At 48.6% G+C, this 19,879-nt stretch overlaps 1 protein-coding gene across 2 annotated transcripts in view; it reads left to right on the top strand.

Moving 5' to 3' along the window:
* The first annotated feature begins 9,768 nt into the window (after window positions 1-9,768).
* Window positions 9,769-19,879, top strand: part of DHX9 (DExH-box helicase 9) — a 132,897-nt gene continuing 122,786 nt past the window's right edge. Inside the window, exon 1 of one of the 2 annotated variants that reach the window (XM_063939769.1) lies at window positions 9,769-9,888. The gene's annotated coding sequence lies outside the window, so the exon portion shown is untranslated. Of the gene's footprint in view, window positions 9,893-19,879 lie in introns of both variants that reach the window. The other variant, XM_063939770.1, reaches the window with a different exon arrangement.

The following is a 19,879-nucleotide window of genomic DNA, read 5'->3' as shown; positions in this document are numbered from 1 at the left end:
CAGCAAGAAGAAAACCTTAAGGGAAAGCCACTTAAGGTCAGCAGATGCAAGAGGTTCGAATAGAGACTCTTGTAAGGCCTCTAAAACCACCAAGTCCCAAGGGGCCACAGGTGGCACATAAGGAGGCTGAAACCGCAACACACCCTAAGTGAATGTATGGACATCAGGTAGGGTAGCAATTTTTCTCTGAAACCAAACCGACAAGGCAGAAATGTTAACCTTGAGGGAGGCCAGATGCAGGCCTAAGTCCAGGCCCTGTTGTAGAAAGGCCAACAGTTTGGCCGCACTAAACTTGAAAACGTCATGATTGTGAGACGCACACCAAGTAAAGTAAGCATTCCAGACCCAATGGTAGATCTGAGCAGAAGCCAGCTTACAGGCCTTCAACATAAGTTGAACGACCGCCCCAGAAACACCCTTGGCCCTTAGGACGGAAGCCTCAAGGGCCATGCCGTCAAAGCCAGATGGGCTAAATCCTGGTAAACACAAAGGCCCTGAACGAGGAGGTCTGGTCATTGTGGAAGTAGAAGGGGACGATCCCATAAGAGACCCAGTAGATCGGAGAACCAGTGCCGTCTGGGCCACGCTGGAGCGACCAGAAGCAGGTTTCCCCCTTCTTGCTTGAACTTCCATATTACTCTGGGCAGGAGTGACACTGGAGGGAACACGTACGGTAGCTGAAAGTTCCATAGAATCGCCAGAGCGTCCACGAACGCAGCTTGAGGATCCCTTATCCTTGCTCCGAAGACCAGAACCTTGTGATTGTGTCGAGACAAGATCAGATCCACATCTGGAAGGCCCCACGTGTCCACGAGAAGTTTAAACACCTCCGGATGGAGGCTCCACTCTCCTGCGTGTACGTCCTAACAACTGAGATAGTCCGCTTCCCAGTTCAGGACGCCCGGAATGAACACTGCGGATATGGCCGGCAGATGGCGTTCTGCCCACTGAAGAATCCTTGATACTTCCTTCATTGCCATGCGGCCTCGAGTGCCGTCTTGATGATTGATGTATGCCACCGTGGTGGCGTTGTCCGATTGTACTTACACATGTCTGTTCTGTATGAGATGCTGGTCCATTGTCAACGCACTGAACACTGCCCGCAGTTACAGAATATTTATTCAGAAGTAGAGACTCCTCGTTGGTCCACCGACTCTGAAGAGAGTGTTGTTTCAACACCGCGCCCCAACCTCTCAGACTGGCATCCGTTGTCAGAAGGACCCAGTCGGATATCCAAAAGGGATGGCCCCTGCTCAATTGTTGGTCCTGCAGCCACCAGCTCAGTGACAGTCGGACCTCCGGAGACAATGAGATCATGTGAGATCTTATCCGGTGAGGCAGGCCATCCCACTTGGTCAGAATCAACTTCTGCAGAGGGCGAGAGTGGAACTGAGCATACTCCACCATGTCGAAAGCCGACACCATGAGACATAGCACTTGCATTGCCGAATGTATCGACACTCGCGGACGAGATAGGAAGCATCGAATCCTGTCCTGAAGCTTCAGGACTTTCTTCTGAGACAGGGACAACCGTTGGTTGTGAGTGTCCAATACCGCTCCCAGGTGTAACATGCTCCGAGCAGGAACCAGGGAAGATTTCTTCCAGTTGATCAGCCACCCGTGCGCTGTCATGCACTGGACTGTCAGATCGAGATGACACAGGAGAAGTTCTGGTGAATTTGCCAGGATCAACAAATCGTCCAAGTATGGTAGAATCCTTACCCCTTGATGGCGGAGTGTAGCCGACATGACCGCCATTACTCTGGTGAAAACTCAGGGAGCCGTTGTCAAACCAAAGGGTAACGCCCAAAATTGGTAATGAAGGTTGCCCACCGCAAGCCGCAGGTACTGTTGATGAGATACTGCAATAGGGATATGCAGGTAGGCATCCTGTATGTCTAGGCAGACCAAGTAGTCCCCAGGTTCCATGGGCAAAACAATAGAGCGCAGAGTTTCCATACAAAACTTGGAGACCCACACATGCTTGTTCAAGGACTTCAGATTGAGAATGGTCCGCGAGGATCCATTCAGTTTCGGGACTAGAAACAGCGGTGAATAGTACCCCTTGCCTCTCTGAGCCAGAGGCACCTGTACCACCACTCCTGTGATCAGGAGGGAATGTACCACCGAGTGCAACATGTTTGCTTTTGCCGGATCCAGAGGCACATCTGTCAGGCAAAATCGATGAGGGGGACGATTCTTGAAGGGTACAGCGTAACCTTGAGTGATGACTTCCCTTACCCAGGCATCGGAAGTGGTCTTCAACCATTCCTGGGAAAAACCTAGAAGTCGCCCCTCCAGAGGGAGATCCGCCCCGTCATGCGGCAGGCTTGTCAGTTTTGGAAGCAGGCTGACGGGCAGCCCAGGCCCGCTTCGGTCTGGGCTTGGCAGGTCTGGAAGCACGAGCTTGATTTGGGTACGCCTGACCTTTTGCTTTACCTGGAGGACGAAAGGGCCGGGGGAAAGTACTTTTAGCCTTCTGCGTGGAAGGAGCCGTACTAGGTAGGCAAGTTGTTATAGCAGTAGCCAGATCAGCCATAATCTTATTGAGGTCTTCTCCATGGAGAATGTCTCCCTTGAAAGAAAGCACCTCCAGGGTTTTCTTGGAATCCATATCCACCGACCAGGATCTCAACCAAAGGGTACGTCTAGCCAAGACGGACGTAATAGTAGCTTGGCTGCCAGCACCCCGCCTCCTTAAGGTACAGAGAAGCCGTGGTAATATATGAGAGACATTGTCGAGCATGCTCAGATGCGTTGGAAGGCAGCTCCGCCTCTAGCACCTGAGCCCACGCCTCAACAGCTTCAGCAGCCCAAGTTGCTGCAATGGTTGACCTAAGCATAGCCCCCGTTAGGGTGTAAACCGCTTTCAAACAACCCTCCACACGTCTACCTGTCAGTTCCTTCAGAGAGGTGACGGTAATTACTGGCAGAGCAGAGGAAACTACAATGCGCGCCACATTAGAATCTACAGGGGGAGGAGTTTCCCAATTTTTTACATAGCTCCACAGAGAGAGGATAGCAAGCCACCAGTCTCTTATGCGGTGTGTATTCCGGTCCCGGATTATCCCATGAGTCCTGACGTATGTCAGCAAGGTGTTCAGAATAAGGTAAAACTTGTTTATCCACCATCTTACAGTTAATTTGAATTTTAAGAGACCGCCGCAGGCTCAGGATCATCAGACACCTGAAGAATAAGCCTAATAGCATCAAGCAAATCCGGGACATCCACCAATGACTTCCCCTCCCCATCAGAAACATCTGTGTCAATGTCTGTGGGATCAGTATATGCGCCATCCTCGTCGGGTTAACAGCAGGGACCATAAACTGTTGCAGTGGCACAGGTGGTCCCACAGGGGGCGTCAATTTAGTTACGAGCGTGTTTAACAATGTGGAAAATGTAGCCCAAGGTGGGTCTTGTGATGCCCCAAGTGCTACCGACCCACTGGGGGATAAGGAACCCCCTGAACCTAAACTCTCAGCTGCCATATTATACTCCGTTACGTCCGCGGCCTCATTAGCACGCACTGTGGGAGAGGCCCCAGCGTCGTTGCCACGTGAAGCAGACATAGCAGTGTGCACAATAATGGGCAACCTGGTACAAAGTGTAGCAGCACTACAAGAACTCTCAGAACAGAAGCCTAAGATGGCACATACCGGGAGTCCAATAGATATAGAATATATGGTGACTATAACTCACAAGTAAAAATACCCCGTCAGTATATCTTGTGATACAATCCTATATTATTATAGCAAAACCTGAAACACATGGCCCCCTCAGGTATAGCAATATAGGAATAGCACGCTGAGTGAAATACCCTGCAATAAGGCAACCACGCAGCAGCTACATGCACACACACATATATAGTCACAAGTGTACCATGCAGAAATTATGAACCATAAACTGCACTGGACTAGCAATACAAAGTAATACTCAGTATGGCTATTTGTGATAACTATAGATATAACAAACACAGTAAGCACTGGCTGTATATCACAGGGTGTTTGTACCACACAACCCTAAATGTATGCACTCTTTCTTAACTAACACAGTCGCAGTGACAGGTAGAATACTCAAGTGTCCTGTAGGAAGCACAGCACTGGCAATCAGGCGGTTCCACAGAGGAGGATTTGCCCCAGCAATCCCAGGAACAGCAAGGCTCTATCTGTAATGGCTGCTGACCGGGAGTGAGGGAGAAGGAAGCAGCTCCAGGGCGGGAACATTGCATAAATGGTGCCCTGGGCCTGGGGGGAGGGGCCTCAGGTCCGGCTTGCTCCCCCTGCTGGCATCCCCACCGGGTGTGCGATCAGTAAACAAGGGGGGGGGGGGGTTACAACGCCCCCCCTGACCTGTGCCCATGAAGTATATCCCTGGTGGCTAGTGGAACATCAGCCCAGCAATCCGTGTCCACACCAACGCGTGCGCGGCCCGCCTCCTACGGCCGCGCTGGATCGTGGTGCAAAGTGTGGCACAGAAGCCCCTTACCTCCCCCTTGTCAGCGGCCCCACGATCCGGGAAACGGCGGCGTGTGTGTGACTCACATGAAGAGGGAAGAAGCCGGCGACCGCTGCAGTGACCCAGCAATTGCGGCGCGGGAGTATACAGCGCCGCTGGGGGTGATGGAGCTGCACGCAGGAAAGTCTATGAGACTTTGCCTGCCGCAGCCCTGTAAATCTTCATACATTTTGTCTTTCAGTCTGTAAATAAAGCTCTGAAAAGGCTGCCTAGAGCAGCCCCTGTTAAGTGCCTGCATACTGCAAGGCACCAACTTACAAACTGAGCTCCTGTGCACGGAGGCAGGGTGATATAGGAGGCGGCGCTATGCATCTTGGGAAGGTCAAAGCTTTGAGCCTGTTGGTGCCTCGGATCAAGATCCTACTCTACACCCCGATGTTAATCCTTGTGGAGACCAGTGTACCCCGCAGCAGAAATATATATATAGATATATATATATAGAGAGGGAGAGAGAGAAGTTCCTCAATGCGCTCTGTCGATAAGTCGAATGGAAATAGATACAAAGAATATATATACCTGTGGAGCGCTCTTATTTGACAAAATATTCAATTTGTTTTTTTTTTTTTTATATAGATATAAATTGAGGATGACTTTATCTGTACATCCTTTATCTGTACACCCAAATGTTAAAACACACACATTTTTTTATTAAAATGTAAATAACATGATAAAAAACATACATTTCTGTACTCATTCCTTTTATAAAACAATATTGATCATTAAATAAACATATGTTTGTTCAATTTTTGTTCATACAATAAAAACATTAAATTGTGTTATTTTCATCCAACGCATTTCGTCTTATAGCGACTTCTTCGGGGGTGTTTATTTGAGCAACAATAATTTTCTTAATGTAACGCCCAAGTGATTTGGGAAGGTTTTTCCTTCTTAAAAGATAACTCAATAAATGTGGTCATGAGTAAAGCCAATTATTTTACTGGAAACATATTTGGAATGGACTTAATTGAATTCCACAGCTTAACAGGATAGTCTTAATTGGTTTCCACAGCTTAATAACAAATTTGGCTGGATAGGACTATTTATGAAACTCTAAATGCTTATATTAATGTCAATACAGCTTTGATTGCTATCAGACTTTCTTTTCCACCAGCAGTCCTATACGTCTGTATGCATAAGATTCCAATTGTGAAAAAAAAAAAATCGAAAAAAAAATCAGTAAACAAGCTTAAGAAGTCTGTTTGAGTGCCGCCGGATTTTCTCAGTCTACATGGGATTGGTTTTCCAAACTCATGGAGGGCACCGCAGCAGGTTACATTATTCAATCATGACTGCCCGGTGACTGTTTTCGCACACACACACACACACACACACACACACACACACACACACACACACACACACACACACACACACACACACACGTGTATATGTATATATATATATATATATATTTAGTGGTGGGCAACAATTAAAATTTCTAATCGCGATTAATCGCATGATTTTCATAGATTAATCGCGATTAATCGCATTGTTATGCGCAAGATTCAATAATGAATTCAAAAGTAGTGTATTGCGCTCCTGGTTGGCTGCCAGTACTCAAGTTCCTATTGGCTCGCTGGTGGCCAGCAATACACTTGAAATGGCACCGGCGCTGTCACGGTCTCCATGGCTGCCTGCAGCTAACTACTGTATGCACCACACATGTCCCACCAGTGCCAGATATCCCCCAGTGCCAGATAAGCCCCCAGTGCCAGGTATACATGCCCCCCCAGTGACAGATGTTCCCCCAGTGCCAGGTATACATGCCCCTCCAGTGACAGATATACCCCCAGTGACAGGTACACATGTCCTCCCAGTGCCAGATATGCCCCCAGTGCCAGGTACACATGTCCTACCAGTGCCAGATATGCCCCCAGTGCCAGATATCCCCAGGGCCAGATATGCCCCCAGTGCCAGGTAAGCCCATACCTCCCAACTGTCCCGATTTTCGCGGGACAGTCCCGTTTTTTGGGGACTGTCCCGCTGTCCCACCCGCGGGCCGCAGTGTCCCGCGGTGGGGGGGGGGGGGCAGTTGGGAGTCTCTGTCACCCGCTGCCCTGCTTAGCAGAGCAGCGGTGAATAGACGCTGTGCGCATGCGCACAGCGTCTATTCAGTGCAGACAGAGGGAGAGGAGGCATGCCAGCGGCTCACAGAGCGCTGGGCATGCCCCCTCAGTGACGAAAACGGGGGCGTGACTCGCGATCGCGGGTCCTCCCGCGAAACCACGCCCCCTTTTCGTAGGCCACGCCCCCTTTTTGGGAGCGCGCGCGGCGAAGCCGCGCGAGTGTCCCGCTTCCCCGAAGAAGAAAGTTGGGAGGTATGTAAGCCCCCCAGTGCCAGGCATACATGCCCCTCAGGGCCAGATATGCCCCCAGTGCCAGTTATACCCCCCAGTGCCAGGTACACAAGTTCCCCCAGTGCCAGATATGCTCCCAGTGCCAGGTATACATCCCCCCCCCAGTGCCAGATATCTAAGTTCCCGCATACTTGCACTGCTGCCCATTCCTCCCCCCTGCATTCTACAAAACTTACATTTTGAGGGGACCCGGGAGGCAGCAGCAAAGATCGGGACAGGGACAGCTGCCTGCGAACCGCCAGGCAGCCACGGCAAGGAGGAACAGAGCTGCAATGCTATTCTAACTACAATGCCGTCCGTGAGCCAATCGGAGGTCACGGGCTGGCAGCCAATCAGTAGCTGCCAAATGGCAGCTCCTGATTGGCTGCCGGTCCGTGACCTCCGATTGGCTCACGGACGGCATTGTAGTTAGAATAGCGCCGCGGCTTAGCCTCTGTCCTTCCAAGGCAGCTGCCGGTGCGCGTTAAAATAATTGTCGCCCGTTAATTAGCTAATGCGTTAACGCGATATTATCGCGTTAACTTGCCCAGCCCTAATATATATATATATAAAAGAAAGCGGCACCCCAGTGGTCTGGTTCAAATGATGAAATATATTGGCAAACAATGTAGATACCAACGTTTCGAGGCTAACACAGACTCTTTGTCAAGGTGGACACTATAAATATAAAGGACACTTTCACAGAATTTATTTTGGCTCTGGACAATCACCATTCAGGACATTATCCACTACAGAGGTGGGACGCCACCTTTCTGAGTGGCACATCAGCACACCCATCAGCACACCCATTCCAGTGTGCTTTCCTAGTATGCACATTATTTACGGACTTTTATTTACGGACCTACCTGAGTGCCACTGCTTCATCCATAGCAGTGGAACCTTTTTCCCGGAACCCCCACCCACCCACCCACCCTGCACATAGCAGATGAATAAAGTATACAGTGTACTTATACAAAATAAAAACACGGTTTTATTTTAACATCACTGTCTATTGTCAGTATATAATATTGTCAGCATTATACTAGAATTGTCACCACATTTAGTGTGCAGCATATAACAATTAATACGAAGAAAACACACAATTCTCTCAGGCGCACTTGTGAAACTTGCTTTATTACCATTATTGTTTACGTGAAGCTTTGGAGGTACTTCAACAAACAAGTTGCTGCCCATACGAAATATCCATACACACGAGCGCCAGTTATCTGACTATACATATACATATATATATATATATATATATATACATACATACACACACATATATATATATATATATATATATATATACATATATATATACATACACACACACACACAGTGGGGCAAAAAAGTATCTGGACAGCCACCGGTTGTGCAAGTTGACCCACTTATAAAGATGAGAGAGGTCTGTAAGTTTCATCATAGGTACACTTCAACTGTGAGAAACAGAATCTGGAGAAAAAAAACTAGGAAATCACATTGTATGATTTTTAAACAATTTATTTGTATATTCTTGTGGAAAATAAATATTTGGAAAATCAAAAAGCTTAACTCAATACTTTGTAATATAACCTTGGTTGGCAATCACAGAGGTAAAGCGTTTCCTGTAGTTCTTGTATACAAGAACAGAAAAAGACTGCCTTATAGTGGTGCACACTACTAAAAAATATAATTTAACTTTGAATTCGTATTATTAAAAAAAATTGCGAAATATAGGATAAAATATAGAAGCGAAAAGATAGAGTGTTTAAAATATGTGACTTCCTGCACACAGGGTGTCCGCAGACTGTAGAATCTATATGCCGTTATGATATGCAAATATCCATATATTTTGCTCTTGCTTATTAACAAATATTATACAGTTCCCAACAATTGTTCGTGTCTTATTCTTTATTGCCCTAGTTCAGAGCCGGCCTTAGGCATAGGCAAACTAGGCAAATGCCTAGGGCATTTGGTATGTTTAGGGGCACCAGCAGCTTCTGCTGATTAAAATGATATGTGGCATGCCTATATTTTGTGTGTGACTGCGGCTGTATCTGCATACGAAATGCTACGTTGCAGTGTATTCCTGGAAATCACTGTAATGTAGCATTTCATATGCAGGTACAGCCGCAGTCGCACACACAATATAGGCATGCTGCATATCATTTTAATCAGCAGAAGCTGCGTGTGTGTCCTAGCCACATAGCAATGCAAATAAGATGCATTTTCATAAACAAAAGGCGCCCGACGTTAGCAGAGCTGCCAGCTGACTCATGCCAGGCATCTCCTGCAGAACTAGCAGCGGTGCTAGGGGGCACCAGCCAAAATCTTGCCTAGGGCATCATATTGTTTAGGGCCGGCTCTGCCCTAGTTCCAACAGTGGTTTGTATATTATTCCTTGTCTTTAGTATGACCAATGTAGAATATACTGTATGTTGCAAGGTATATCTGCATTTCATCCACATATTGGAAAATCACCGTAAGACAGAGTCCCTGAAAGATCAGTCTCATTTGTTATGCAGCCTGCTTCCAGGTCCTGACCACGAAGGGAACAGGTTGCGTCTAGATTCTCTTCGCGCTAAGGACCTTTCCTATAACCCCCTGGGTCCATGTCACAATCTATTTGGAATAGAAACGTGTGGCGAGCGAAGCGAGACACCGAGCCCGATGCGTGGCGAGCGAAGCGATCCCGCGAGGGGTCCAATGCTGCATAGAAAAAAAAAAAATACCCTAAACGAACGGAGAACGAAGGAAACATTTAGGAGCTGTAAGGGCGGAATTTGTCTCCTGCCCACTCGTTTTGTCACGTCCAGGTCCTCTGCACGAAGGCAACATAGACACAACCGCAGGGAACATAGACATGACCTTTTTCTCTCACGCCATCTGTAAATAACCTCTTCCAGGTCACGCTCCGCCTCCTTCACCATGATTGGTCCTTGCAGTGCTTGTGCAGTCGGCAGCATCCTCCGTCGCTGCTGCGTGTGAGAGCAGCGCGCCATTTTGTCATCGACCGTATTGCGATTAGCGGCTGCCGTGCTGCGGCTGTACTCGGTAGGTAAGCTTTGCGTGTTATACGTACTGTGCTGTGTCATCGGTAACAATGGGTTGTAATGTGTGTCCCTACTCCTACCTACCGAGCGTCTCTCTAGGTGCATGGCTGCGGGATAGACGTGCGGGGATGAGGGGCCCTCCGGCTGCATTGTGTGATAGCCGCCTAGAGGCAGCGGTGTGTCTGCAGGCGGAGCGCTCCCGGCTCTGTACCTGGCGGTGTAGTAATAGGGATTTAGGAGCATGCATTCGGGCTGAGTTTCTTTATACGGTGCAGTGAGGGGTAGGCGGGAAGTGGGAGCCCCGTGTTTTGTACAGCTTCCCCCATGCGGTATATATCTATTGTATCAGGTGGCGCCATACAGGAGGCCCCTGTGATAGTTGTACCACAGAAATCCTCTATCAGTGTATTGTGTCGTATCAATATCTTTCTTGTGCTGGGAAATGTGCTGCTCAGTCTCTGTGTATTTGTTTCTTTTAAAATAATTATTGTATCCATCTGAATTTGAAGCTTGGTTATATGAATCGTGAATGAAATATATTAAACAAGCACGACACTAAATGGGGGGGGGGGGGGGGACACACAAGTTGCTCAGAGCAACTCAACAGATTCTAGATATCATTTAATAGATCTAAAAATATATTTAATTAGTTGCGCTAGTATTGAAACAAACTGCTATGTCTGAAATAGAAGCTGGAATCATTTAAATTTAAAAGTGCAGTGATCTACACTTTTATAGTATTAATCACACAATTCATAAAAATATGAGTGGATTTGAATTTCTCTTCTCCCCAATCTCTGAAGCAGGGTATACTGTAAATGGCAATCTTGTTTCACTTACTCGAGGACATAGGCCTGCAAACTCGGTCCTCATTACCCCACACAGTGCATGTTTTGCAGGTCTCCTCACAGAATCATAAGTGAAATAATTAACCCCACCTGCGGACCTTTTAAAATGTCTGAGTAATTAATACACCTGTACACCTGCTAGGTTACCTGCAAAACATGCACTGTGTGGGGTAATGAGGACTGAGTTTGCAGACCTATGGTCTAGAACACAGGTTCTCAAACTCGGTCCTCAGGACCCCACACACACTGCATGTTTTGCAGGTCTCCTCACAGAATCACAAGTAAAATAATTATCTCCACCTGTGGACCTTTTAAAATGTGTCAGTGAGTAATTAATGCACCTGTGCACCTGCTGGGTTACCTGCAAAACATGCACTGTGTGGGGTCCTGAGGACCGAGTTTGAGAACCACTGGTCTAGAACAACTTGCCAAAGGCTGCTTTAGTACTTGCACGTGGAAAGGAAGATATCATTAGTAAAATCCTTTTCTCTTAAGGGGGGTACTCACGGAGCGTTCGCTGTTTAAAATCTAAGCAATCTGACTAGATGCAGTGATCACTCCGTGTGTACCCCTCAAAGCGATAGCGATGCGCAGCCCCGCGCATCGCTATCGCTGGTGCAGCAGGCCAATCTAGCAGGTGAAATGAGCGCTCCCCCCACATGTGCAGCACACATCGCGCTGTGCTGAGCAGGGGGGGAGAGATGTGTGCTGAACGAACCGCTCAGCACACAACTCTCCCCAAATTGGCCTGTGAATATGGCCCTTTACGTCCTAGAGGATGCTGGGGTCCATATTAGTACCATGGGGTAAAGACTGGTCTACCAGGAGCCATTGGCACTTTAAGAGTTTGATAGTGTGCTGGTTCCTCCCTCTATGCCCCTCCTACCGGACTCTGTTTAGAAAATGTGCCCGGGGAGCCGGTCACAGCTAGGGGAGCTCTACAGAGCTTTTCTAATAAATTTAACTTAGTTTCTCTAACGTCCTAGTGGATGCTGGGAACTCCGTAAGGACCATGGGGAATAGCGGGCTCCGAAGGAGGCTGGGCACTCTAGAAAGATCTTAGACTACCTGGTGTGCACTGGCTCCTCCCACTATGACCCTCCTCCAAGCCTCAGTTAGATTTCGTGCCCGGCCGAGGTTGGATGCACACTAGGGGCTCTCCTGAGCTCTTAGAAAGTTATAGTCTTAGAATTTGTTCTTTTCAGTGAGACCTGCTGGCAACAGGCTCACTGCAGCGAGGGACTAAGGGGAGAAGAAGCGAACTCGCCTGCTTGCAGCCGGATTGGGCTTCTTAGGCTACTGGACACCATTAGCTCCAGAGGGATCGACCGCAGGCCCAGCCTTGATGTTCGGTCCCGGAGCCGCGCCGCCGTCCCCCTTACAGAGCCAGAAGCAAGAAGATGGTCCGGAAAATCGGCGGCATGAAGACTCAGTCTTCACCAAGGTAGCGCACAGCACTGCAGCTGTGCGCCATTGCTCCTCTCACACACTTCATACTCCGGTCACTGAGGGTGCAGGGCGCTGGGGGGGGCGCCCTGAGGCAGCAATAAAAACACCTTGGCTGGCAAAAATACCTCAATATATAGCCCCAGGGGCTATATATGAGGTAAATACCCCTGCCAGAAGTCCATAAAAAACGGGAGAATAGGCCGCAAAAAAGGGGCGGAGCCTATCTCCTCAGCACACTGGCGCCATTTTCCCTCACAGCTCCGTTGGAGGGAAGCTCCCTGGCTCTCCCCTGCAGTCTACAAGGGTTAAAAAAAGAGAGAGGGGGCACTAAATTTAGGCGCAGTATACATTATATATATATATATATATATAGATATAAAGCTATAGGGGACATAACTCAGTTAGTCCCTGCAGTATATAGCGCTCTGGTGTGTGCTGGCATACTCTCACTCTGTCCCCCCAAAGGGCTTTTGTGGGTCCTGTCCTCGTTTAGAGCATTCCCTGTGTGTCTGCGGTGTGTCGGTACGGCTGTGTCGACATGTTGAATGAGGAGGCTTATATGGTGACGGAACAGAGGCCGATATGTGATGTCGCCCCCTGTGGGGCCGACACCAGAGTGGATAGAGAGGTAAAAGGTATTAACCGACAGTGTCAACTCCTTACATAAAAGGGTGGATGACGTAACAGCTGTGGGACAGCTGGCTTCGCAGCCCGCGCCTGCCCAGGCGTCTCAAAGGCCATCAGGGGCTCAAAAACGCCCGCTCTCTCAGATGGCAGACACAGATGTCGACACGGAGTCTGACTCCAGTGTCGACAAGGTGGAGACATATACACAATCCAATCCGTGACTTGATCCCGGCAATAAAAAATGTGTTATACATTTCTGACTTTAACCTCTATAAATGGGTTTTAGGTTTGGGGAGAAAAAACAGGCAGTGTTTTGTTCCCCCATCAGATGAATAAATGAAGTGTGTGAAAAGCGTGGGTTCCCCCGTTAAGAAACTGGTAATTTATAAAAAGTTACTGATGGCGTACCCTTTCCCGCCAGGAGGATAAGTTACGCTGGGAGATATCCCCTAGGGTGGATAAGGCGCTCACACGTTTGTCAAAAAAGGTGGCACTGCCGTCTTAGGATACGGCCACTTTAATAGGTACCTGTTGATCAAAAAAAAAAAACAGGAGGCTATCCTGAAGTCTGTATTTACACACTCAGGTACTAGACTGAGACCTGCAGATAGTGCTGCTGCAGCGTGGTTGGTGACCCTGTCAAACAGGGATAATAGTTGGCAAACATAAAAACATATTAAAGACGTTGTCTTATATATGGGGGATGCACAGAGGGATATTTTGCCGGCTGGCATCCAAAATAAATGTAATGTCTATTCTGTCAGGAGGGTATTAGAGACCTGTCACTGGACAGGTGATGCTGACTTAAAAAGCGCATAGAGAGCCTTATAAGAGTGAGGAATTATTTGCTGCTGGGAAGAAATAATTTTACCTCAGGTTTCCTCACAGAAAAAGGTACAGTCCTTTCGGCTTCAGAAAAGCAAGCGGGTCAAATGGCGCTTCCTTTCTGTACAGAGACAAGGGTAGAGGGAAAAAGCTGCACCAGTCAGCCTGTTCCCAGAATCAAGATTCTTCCCCCGCCTCCTGTGAGTACACACCATGACGCGGGTGCTCCACAGGTGTAGCCAGGTACGGTGGGGGGCCGCCTCAAAAATGTCAGCAATTAGTGGGCTCGCTCACAGGTGGATCCCTGTTTCTTCCAAGTAGTATTTCAGGGGTACAAGCTGGAATTAGAGATGTCTCCCCCCAGCCGTTTCCTAAAATATGCCTTGCTGACAACTCCCTCAAGCAGGGAGGCTGTGCTAGAGGCAATTAATAAGCGGTATTCCCAGCAGGTAATACTCAAGGTGCCCCTACTTCAACAAGGACGGGGTTACTATTCCACACGGGTTGGGGTACCGAAACCGCATGGTTCGGTGTGACCCATTTTATATTTAAAATCCTTTAACATAAAAAAATTCAAGTTCAAGATGGAATCGCTCAGGGCGGTTATTGCAAGCCTGGACGAGGGGGATTACATGGTATCCCGGGACATCAAGGATGCTTACCTGTATGTCCCCATTTACCATCCTCGCCAGGAGTACCTCAGATTTGTGGTACAGGATTACCATTACCAAGTCCAGACACTGCCGTTTGGACTGTACATGGCACCGAGGGTGTTTTATCAAGGTAATGGCCGAAATGATGATACTCCTTCAAAAAAAGGGAGTTGTAATTATCCCGTAATTGGACAATCTCGTTATAAGGGCGAGGTCCAAGGAGCAGTTGGTAGTCGGGGTAGCACTATTTTGGAAAGTGCTACAACAGCATAGGTGGATTCTAAACAGTCCAAAGTCACAGCTGGTTCCTATGACACGTCTACTGTTCCTGGGGATGGTTCTGGACATAAACCAGAAATAGTGTTTCTCCCGGAGGAGAAAGCCAAGGAGTTGTCATCTCTAGTCAGAGACCTCCTGAAACCAAAATAGGTAGCGGTGCATCATTGCACGCGAGTCCTGGGAAAAATGGTAGCTTCTTACGAAGCAATCCCATTAGGCAGGTTCCATACAAGAACTTTTCAGAGGGACCTGTTGGACAAGTGGTCCGGATCGCATCTTCCGATGCATAGGCTGATAACCCTGTCTCCAAGGACCAGGGTATCTCTACTGTGGTGGCTGCAGAGTGCCCATCTTCAAGAGGGCCGCAGGTTCGGCATACAGGACTAGGTCCTAGTGACCATGGATTCCAGCCATTGAGGCTGGGGGGCAGTCACATAGGGAAGAAACTTCCAGGGACTTTGGTCAAGTCAGGTTATTTCCCTACACATAAATATTCTGGATCTGAGGGCCATTTACAATGCCCTGAGGCCAGCAAGGCCTCTGCTTCAAAACCAGCCGGTACTGATCCAATCAGACAACATCACGGCAGTCGCCCATGTAATCAACAGGGCGGCACAAAAAGCAGGATGGCGATGGCAGAAGCCACAAGGATTCTCCGATAGGCGGAAAATCATGTGTTAGCACTGTCAGCAGTGTTCATTCCCGGAGTGGACAACTGGGAAGCAGATCTTCTCAACAGACACGACCTCCACCCGGGAGAATGGGGACTTCCTCCAGAAGTCTTCCAATAGGATTGTACACCATTGGGAAAGGCCACAGGTGGACATGATGGCGTCCCGCCTTAACAAAAAGCTATAAAAGATATTGCTCCAGGTCAAGGGACCCTCAGGCGATAGCTATGGACGCTCTGGTAACACCGTGGGTGTACCAGTCGGTTTAGGTGTTCTCCCCTCTGCCTCTCATACCAAAGGTACTGAGAATAATAAGAAGGCGAGGAGTAAGAACGATACTCGTGGATGGCCAAGAAGAGCTTGGTACCCAGAACTTCAAGAATTTATATCAGAGGACCAATGGCCTCTGCCACTCAGTCAGGACCTGCGGCAGCAGGGGCCCTGTCTGTTCCAAGACTTACCGCGGCTGCGTTTGACGGCATGGCGGTTGAACGCCGGATCCTGAAGGAAAAGGGTATTCCGGAGGAAGTAATTCCTACGCTTACTAAAGCCAGGAAAGAGGTTACAGCAACTCATTATCACCGCATATGGCGAAAATATGTTGCATGGTGTGAGGCCGAAAGGGCCCCAACAGAGGAATTTCAACTAGGTCGATTTCTGCATTTCCTGCAAGCAGGAGTGACTATGGGCCTTAAATTGGGTTCCATTAAGGTACAGATCTCGGCTCTGTCGATTTTCTTTCAAAAAAGAACTAGCTTCAGTACCTGAAGTTCAGACATTTATAAAAGGAGTGCTGCATAGTCAGCCCCCGTTTGTGCCTCCTGTGGCACCTTGGGATCTCAACGTGGTGTTGAGTTTTCTTAAAATCACTTTGGTTTGAACCACTAAAAACCGTGGATCTGAAATATCTCACATGGAAGGTGGTTATGTTATTTGCCTTGGCTTCTGCCAGGCGAGTATCAGAATTGGCGGCTTTGTCTTGTAAAAGCCCTTATTTGATTTTCCATATGGATAGGGCAGAATTGAGGACTCGTCCCCAGTTTCTCCCTAAGGTGGTGTCAGCGTTTCACCTGAACCAGCCTATTGTGGTGCCTGCGGCTACTAAGGATTTGGAGGACTCCAAGTTGCTAGACGTTGTCAGGGCCCTGAAAATATATGTTTCCAGGACGGCTGGAGTCAGAAAATCTGACTCGCTGTTTATCCTATATGCACCCAACAAGCTGGGTGCTCCTGCTTCTAAGCAGACTATTGCTCGTTGGATTTGTAGTACAATTCAGCTTGCACATACTGTGGCAGGCCTGCCACAGCCAAAATCTGTCAATGCCCATTCCACAAGGAAGGTGGGCTCATCTTGGACGGCTGCCCGAGGGGTCTCGGCTTTACAACTTTGCCGAGCAGCTACTTGGTCAGGGGCAAACACGTTTGCAAAATTCTACAAATTTGATACCCTGGCTGAGGAGGACCTGGAGTTCTCTCATTCGGTGCTGCAGAGTCATCCGCACTCTCCCGCCCGTTTGGGAGCTTTGGTATAATCCCCATGGTCCTTACGGAGTTCCCAGCATCCACTAGGACGTTAGAGAAAATAAGAATTTACTCACCGGTAATTCTATTTCTCGTAGTCCGTAGTGGATGCTGGGCGCCCATCCCAAGTGCGGTTTATCTGCATTACTTGTACATAGTTATTGTTAACTAAATCGGGTTATTGTTGAGCCATCTGTTGAGAGGCTCTATTGTTTCATACTGTTAACTGTGTTTCATATCATGAGTTGTACGGTGTGATTGGTGTGGCTGGTATGAGTCTTACCCGGGATTCAATATCCTTCCTTATTGTGTACGCTCGTCCGGGCACAGTACCTAACTGAGGCTTGGAGGAGGGTCATAGTGGGAGGAGCCAGTGCACACCAGGTAGTCTAAGATCTTTCTAGAGTGCCCAGCCTCCTTCGGAGCCCGCTATTCCCCATGGTCCTTACGGAGTTCCCAGCATCCACTACGGACTACGAGAAATAGAATTACCGGTGAGTAAATTCTTATTTTTTTTATTTTACAGGGAGGCTGCTGGCAACAGCCTCCCTGCAGCGAGGGACTAAGGAGGGGAGCAGTGTCCTCCCTCCGCGGTCTGAGTCACTGTCTCCGCTGACTGGACACTGAGCTCCAGAGGGGTCTGATCATTCTCCGCCACAGGTGATCGCTCGCCCCAGCAGCATGCCGCCAACCCCTTACAGAGCTGAAGATGTGGTGTGTGAGACACCGAACCCACTAGCAAGCAAGGGGCCGGTGTGAAGATGGCGGCAGCAGGGAGGTATTAACTGCGCTCTTGGGAAGGCTCACCGGTACGTGGTGCGGCGCTGTGAGTGGCGCCCTTGGGCCAGCGCTTACCCCCTACACTGGTCCAGAAGCCTGTCGGGGTCCTCGGATCTCAGCCAGCTCTAATTCCTCAGGCCAGTATAATCCATGAAGAGCAGGAAGACAGCGCCATTAAGGGGGCGGAGCTTCTCCTCAGAGCGGACCCAGCAGCATTTCAGCGCCATTTTCTTGCATGCACAGCGCTGAGAGGAAGAACAGGTCCCTCCACAGCAACTTCAGGTATCTGTACACAGTACCAGGGGGTTGTAGAAGGAAGGGGAGGCTGTAATTAGACTGTGTGTCCTATTAAGGTTCACAGTCAGTGCTGACAAGGGGTCTCCCTTTGCTAAAAGCGCTGTGTGTGGGTTGGCTCCAATCTGTGTCTCTCTTGCCATTCTGGGGGGGTGGGGGGACGACGACTCTGTCTACCCTCACCTGTGTGTGTGGAGTGTTTGGTGGTCTCCTTTAGCTATGTCCAGGGACACTGGGGCAGATGTATTAACATGGAGAAGGCATACGGAAGTGATAAACCAGTGATGAGTGCAAGGTGATAAACACAGCAGCCAATCCGCTCCAATATGTAAATGAATAGTTAGGAGCTGATTGGCTGGTGCATTTATCACCTTGCACTCATCACCGGTTTATCACTTCCTTATGCCTTCTCCAGTTTGATACATCTACCCCACTGTGTCATATGCTGCAGAGGATTTATCCTCCCAGGATGATCCCATTCCATGTAATCAGGATAGCACTGGTTTAGGACAGATACCAGCAAGGGAACCAGAGTGGTTTTCCTCTATCAAATCTTGGATTTCTGACAGGGTTGCAAGTAATGAGTCTGCAACCCAGGTATTACAGAGCTCTATGGCAATATGGCCGGTTTCTGGTACCTCAGGACCCCCCGCTATATACCTCCACAAACGTGCGCTTGTGCATGTCACACAATACGACACGGATACCGATTCTGACACCACAGACGGTGATGGGGATGTGTTGCGGGGGTCCACATGTCTTGCAAAGGGGGTGCAATTGTTGATAGAGGCTATCAGGGATGTGTTGAATGTTAATGATACCACACCTGAGCAGGTTGAGGAGGCTTTTTTTCACTGAAAATAAAAAAGCCTCGCTAACCTTCCGTGTGTCAAAGGAGTTGAATGCTATATTTGAAAAAGCATGGGTAAACCCTGAGAAAAAAATCCAGATCCCTAAAAGGTTCCAGGTGGCGTTTCCTTTCCCTGAGGAGGATAGGAGAAAATGGGAAACCCGCCGTTTGACGCATGTGTGTCCAGACTCTCAAAGAAGGTGGTTTTGCCTGTTCCAGGATCTACCGCCTTAAAGGAGCCGGCTGATAGACAAATTGATAACACGCTTAAATCAATGTACACTGCTTCAGGGGCCATATTACGTCCCACTATTGCTAGTGCGTGGATTGCAAAGGCAATAGTACAGTGGTCGGCTACCTTACTTGAGGATCTGGATACGATGGATAGGGATGATGTTGTATTCCCAGGAACAAAAGCCTGCTTCAGGTACGCCAAGGTCCTCCGCATGAATGTGGACCGCACGGCCTGGTGGTAGGGCCAGTGGGAGCGAGACTCGGGCTCTTCAGTCAGGTCTGGGTATCGTCCGGCCTGGATCCCTGGGTAATTGAAATTCCAGCCTGTATCCCTGGAATACATTCTCTAAGTCTCCCTCCTCATCGCTTTTTCAAATCAGGCTTACCAACTCTGTTGGCAGACAGCACTGTACTACAAGACGCTGTCCAAAAACTGGTGGAGGCACAGGTCATTGTGCCAGTACCACCTCACATGCAGAACAAAGGTTACTATTCGAACCTTTTCGTGGTACCAAAACCAGATGGTTCGGTCAGGCCCATTCTGAACCTAAAGTCTTTGAACCCCTTTCTAAAGGAGTTCAATTTCAAGATGGAGTCTCTCAGGGCGGTGATATCTGGTCTGGAATAGGGGGAATTCCTGGTATCACTGGATATCAAGGATGTGTACCTCCACATTCCGATCTGGCTGCCGCATCAGGCTTATCTCTGTTTCGCATTGCTGGACTGTCATTTACAGTTCAGGCCCTGTCATTTGGCTTCTCCACAGCACCAAGGGTGTTTACCAAGGTGATGGCAGAAATGATGCTTCTCCTCCGCAAACAGGGTGTAAACATCATCATTCCATATCTGGACGACCTGCTGATAATGGCATCGTCCAAGGAGAAGCTGCTGCAGTCCATTGTTCTCACAATATGCCTCCTCAGGAGTCATGGTTGGATTCTGAACCTTCGAAAGTCGCATT

The sequence above is a fragment of the Pseudophryne corroboree genome, chromosome 9 (assembly GCF_028390025.1).
Source record: "Pseudophryne corroboree isolate aPseCor3 chromosome 9, aPseCor3.hap2, whole genome shotgun sequence".
Taxonomy (NCBI): domain Eukaryota; kingdom Metazoa; phylum Chordata; class Amphibia; order Anura; family Myobatrachidae; genus Pseudophryne; species Pseudophryne corroboree.
Note: the sequence above shows the minus strand (reverse complement) of the source record. Positions and strands in the feature narration are given on the sequence as shown.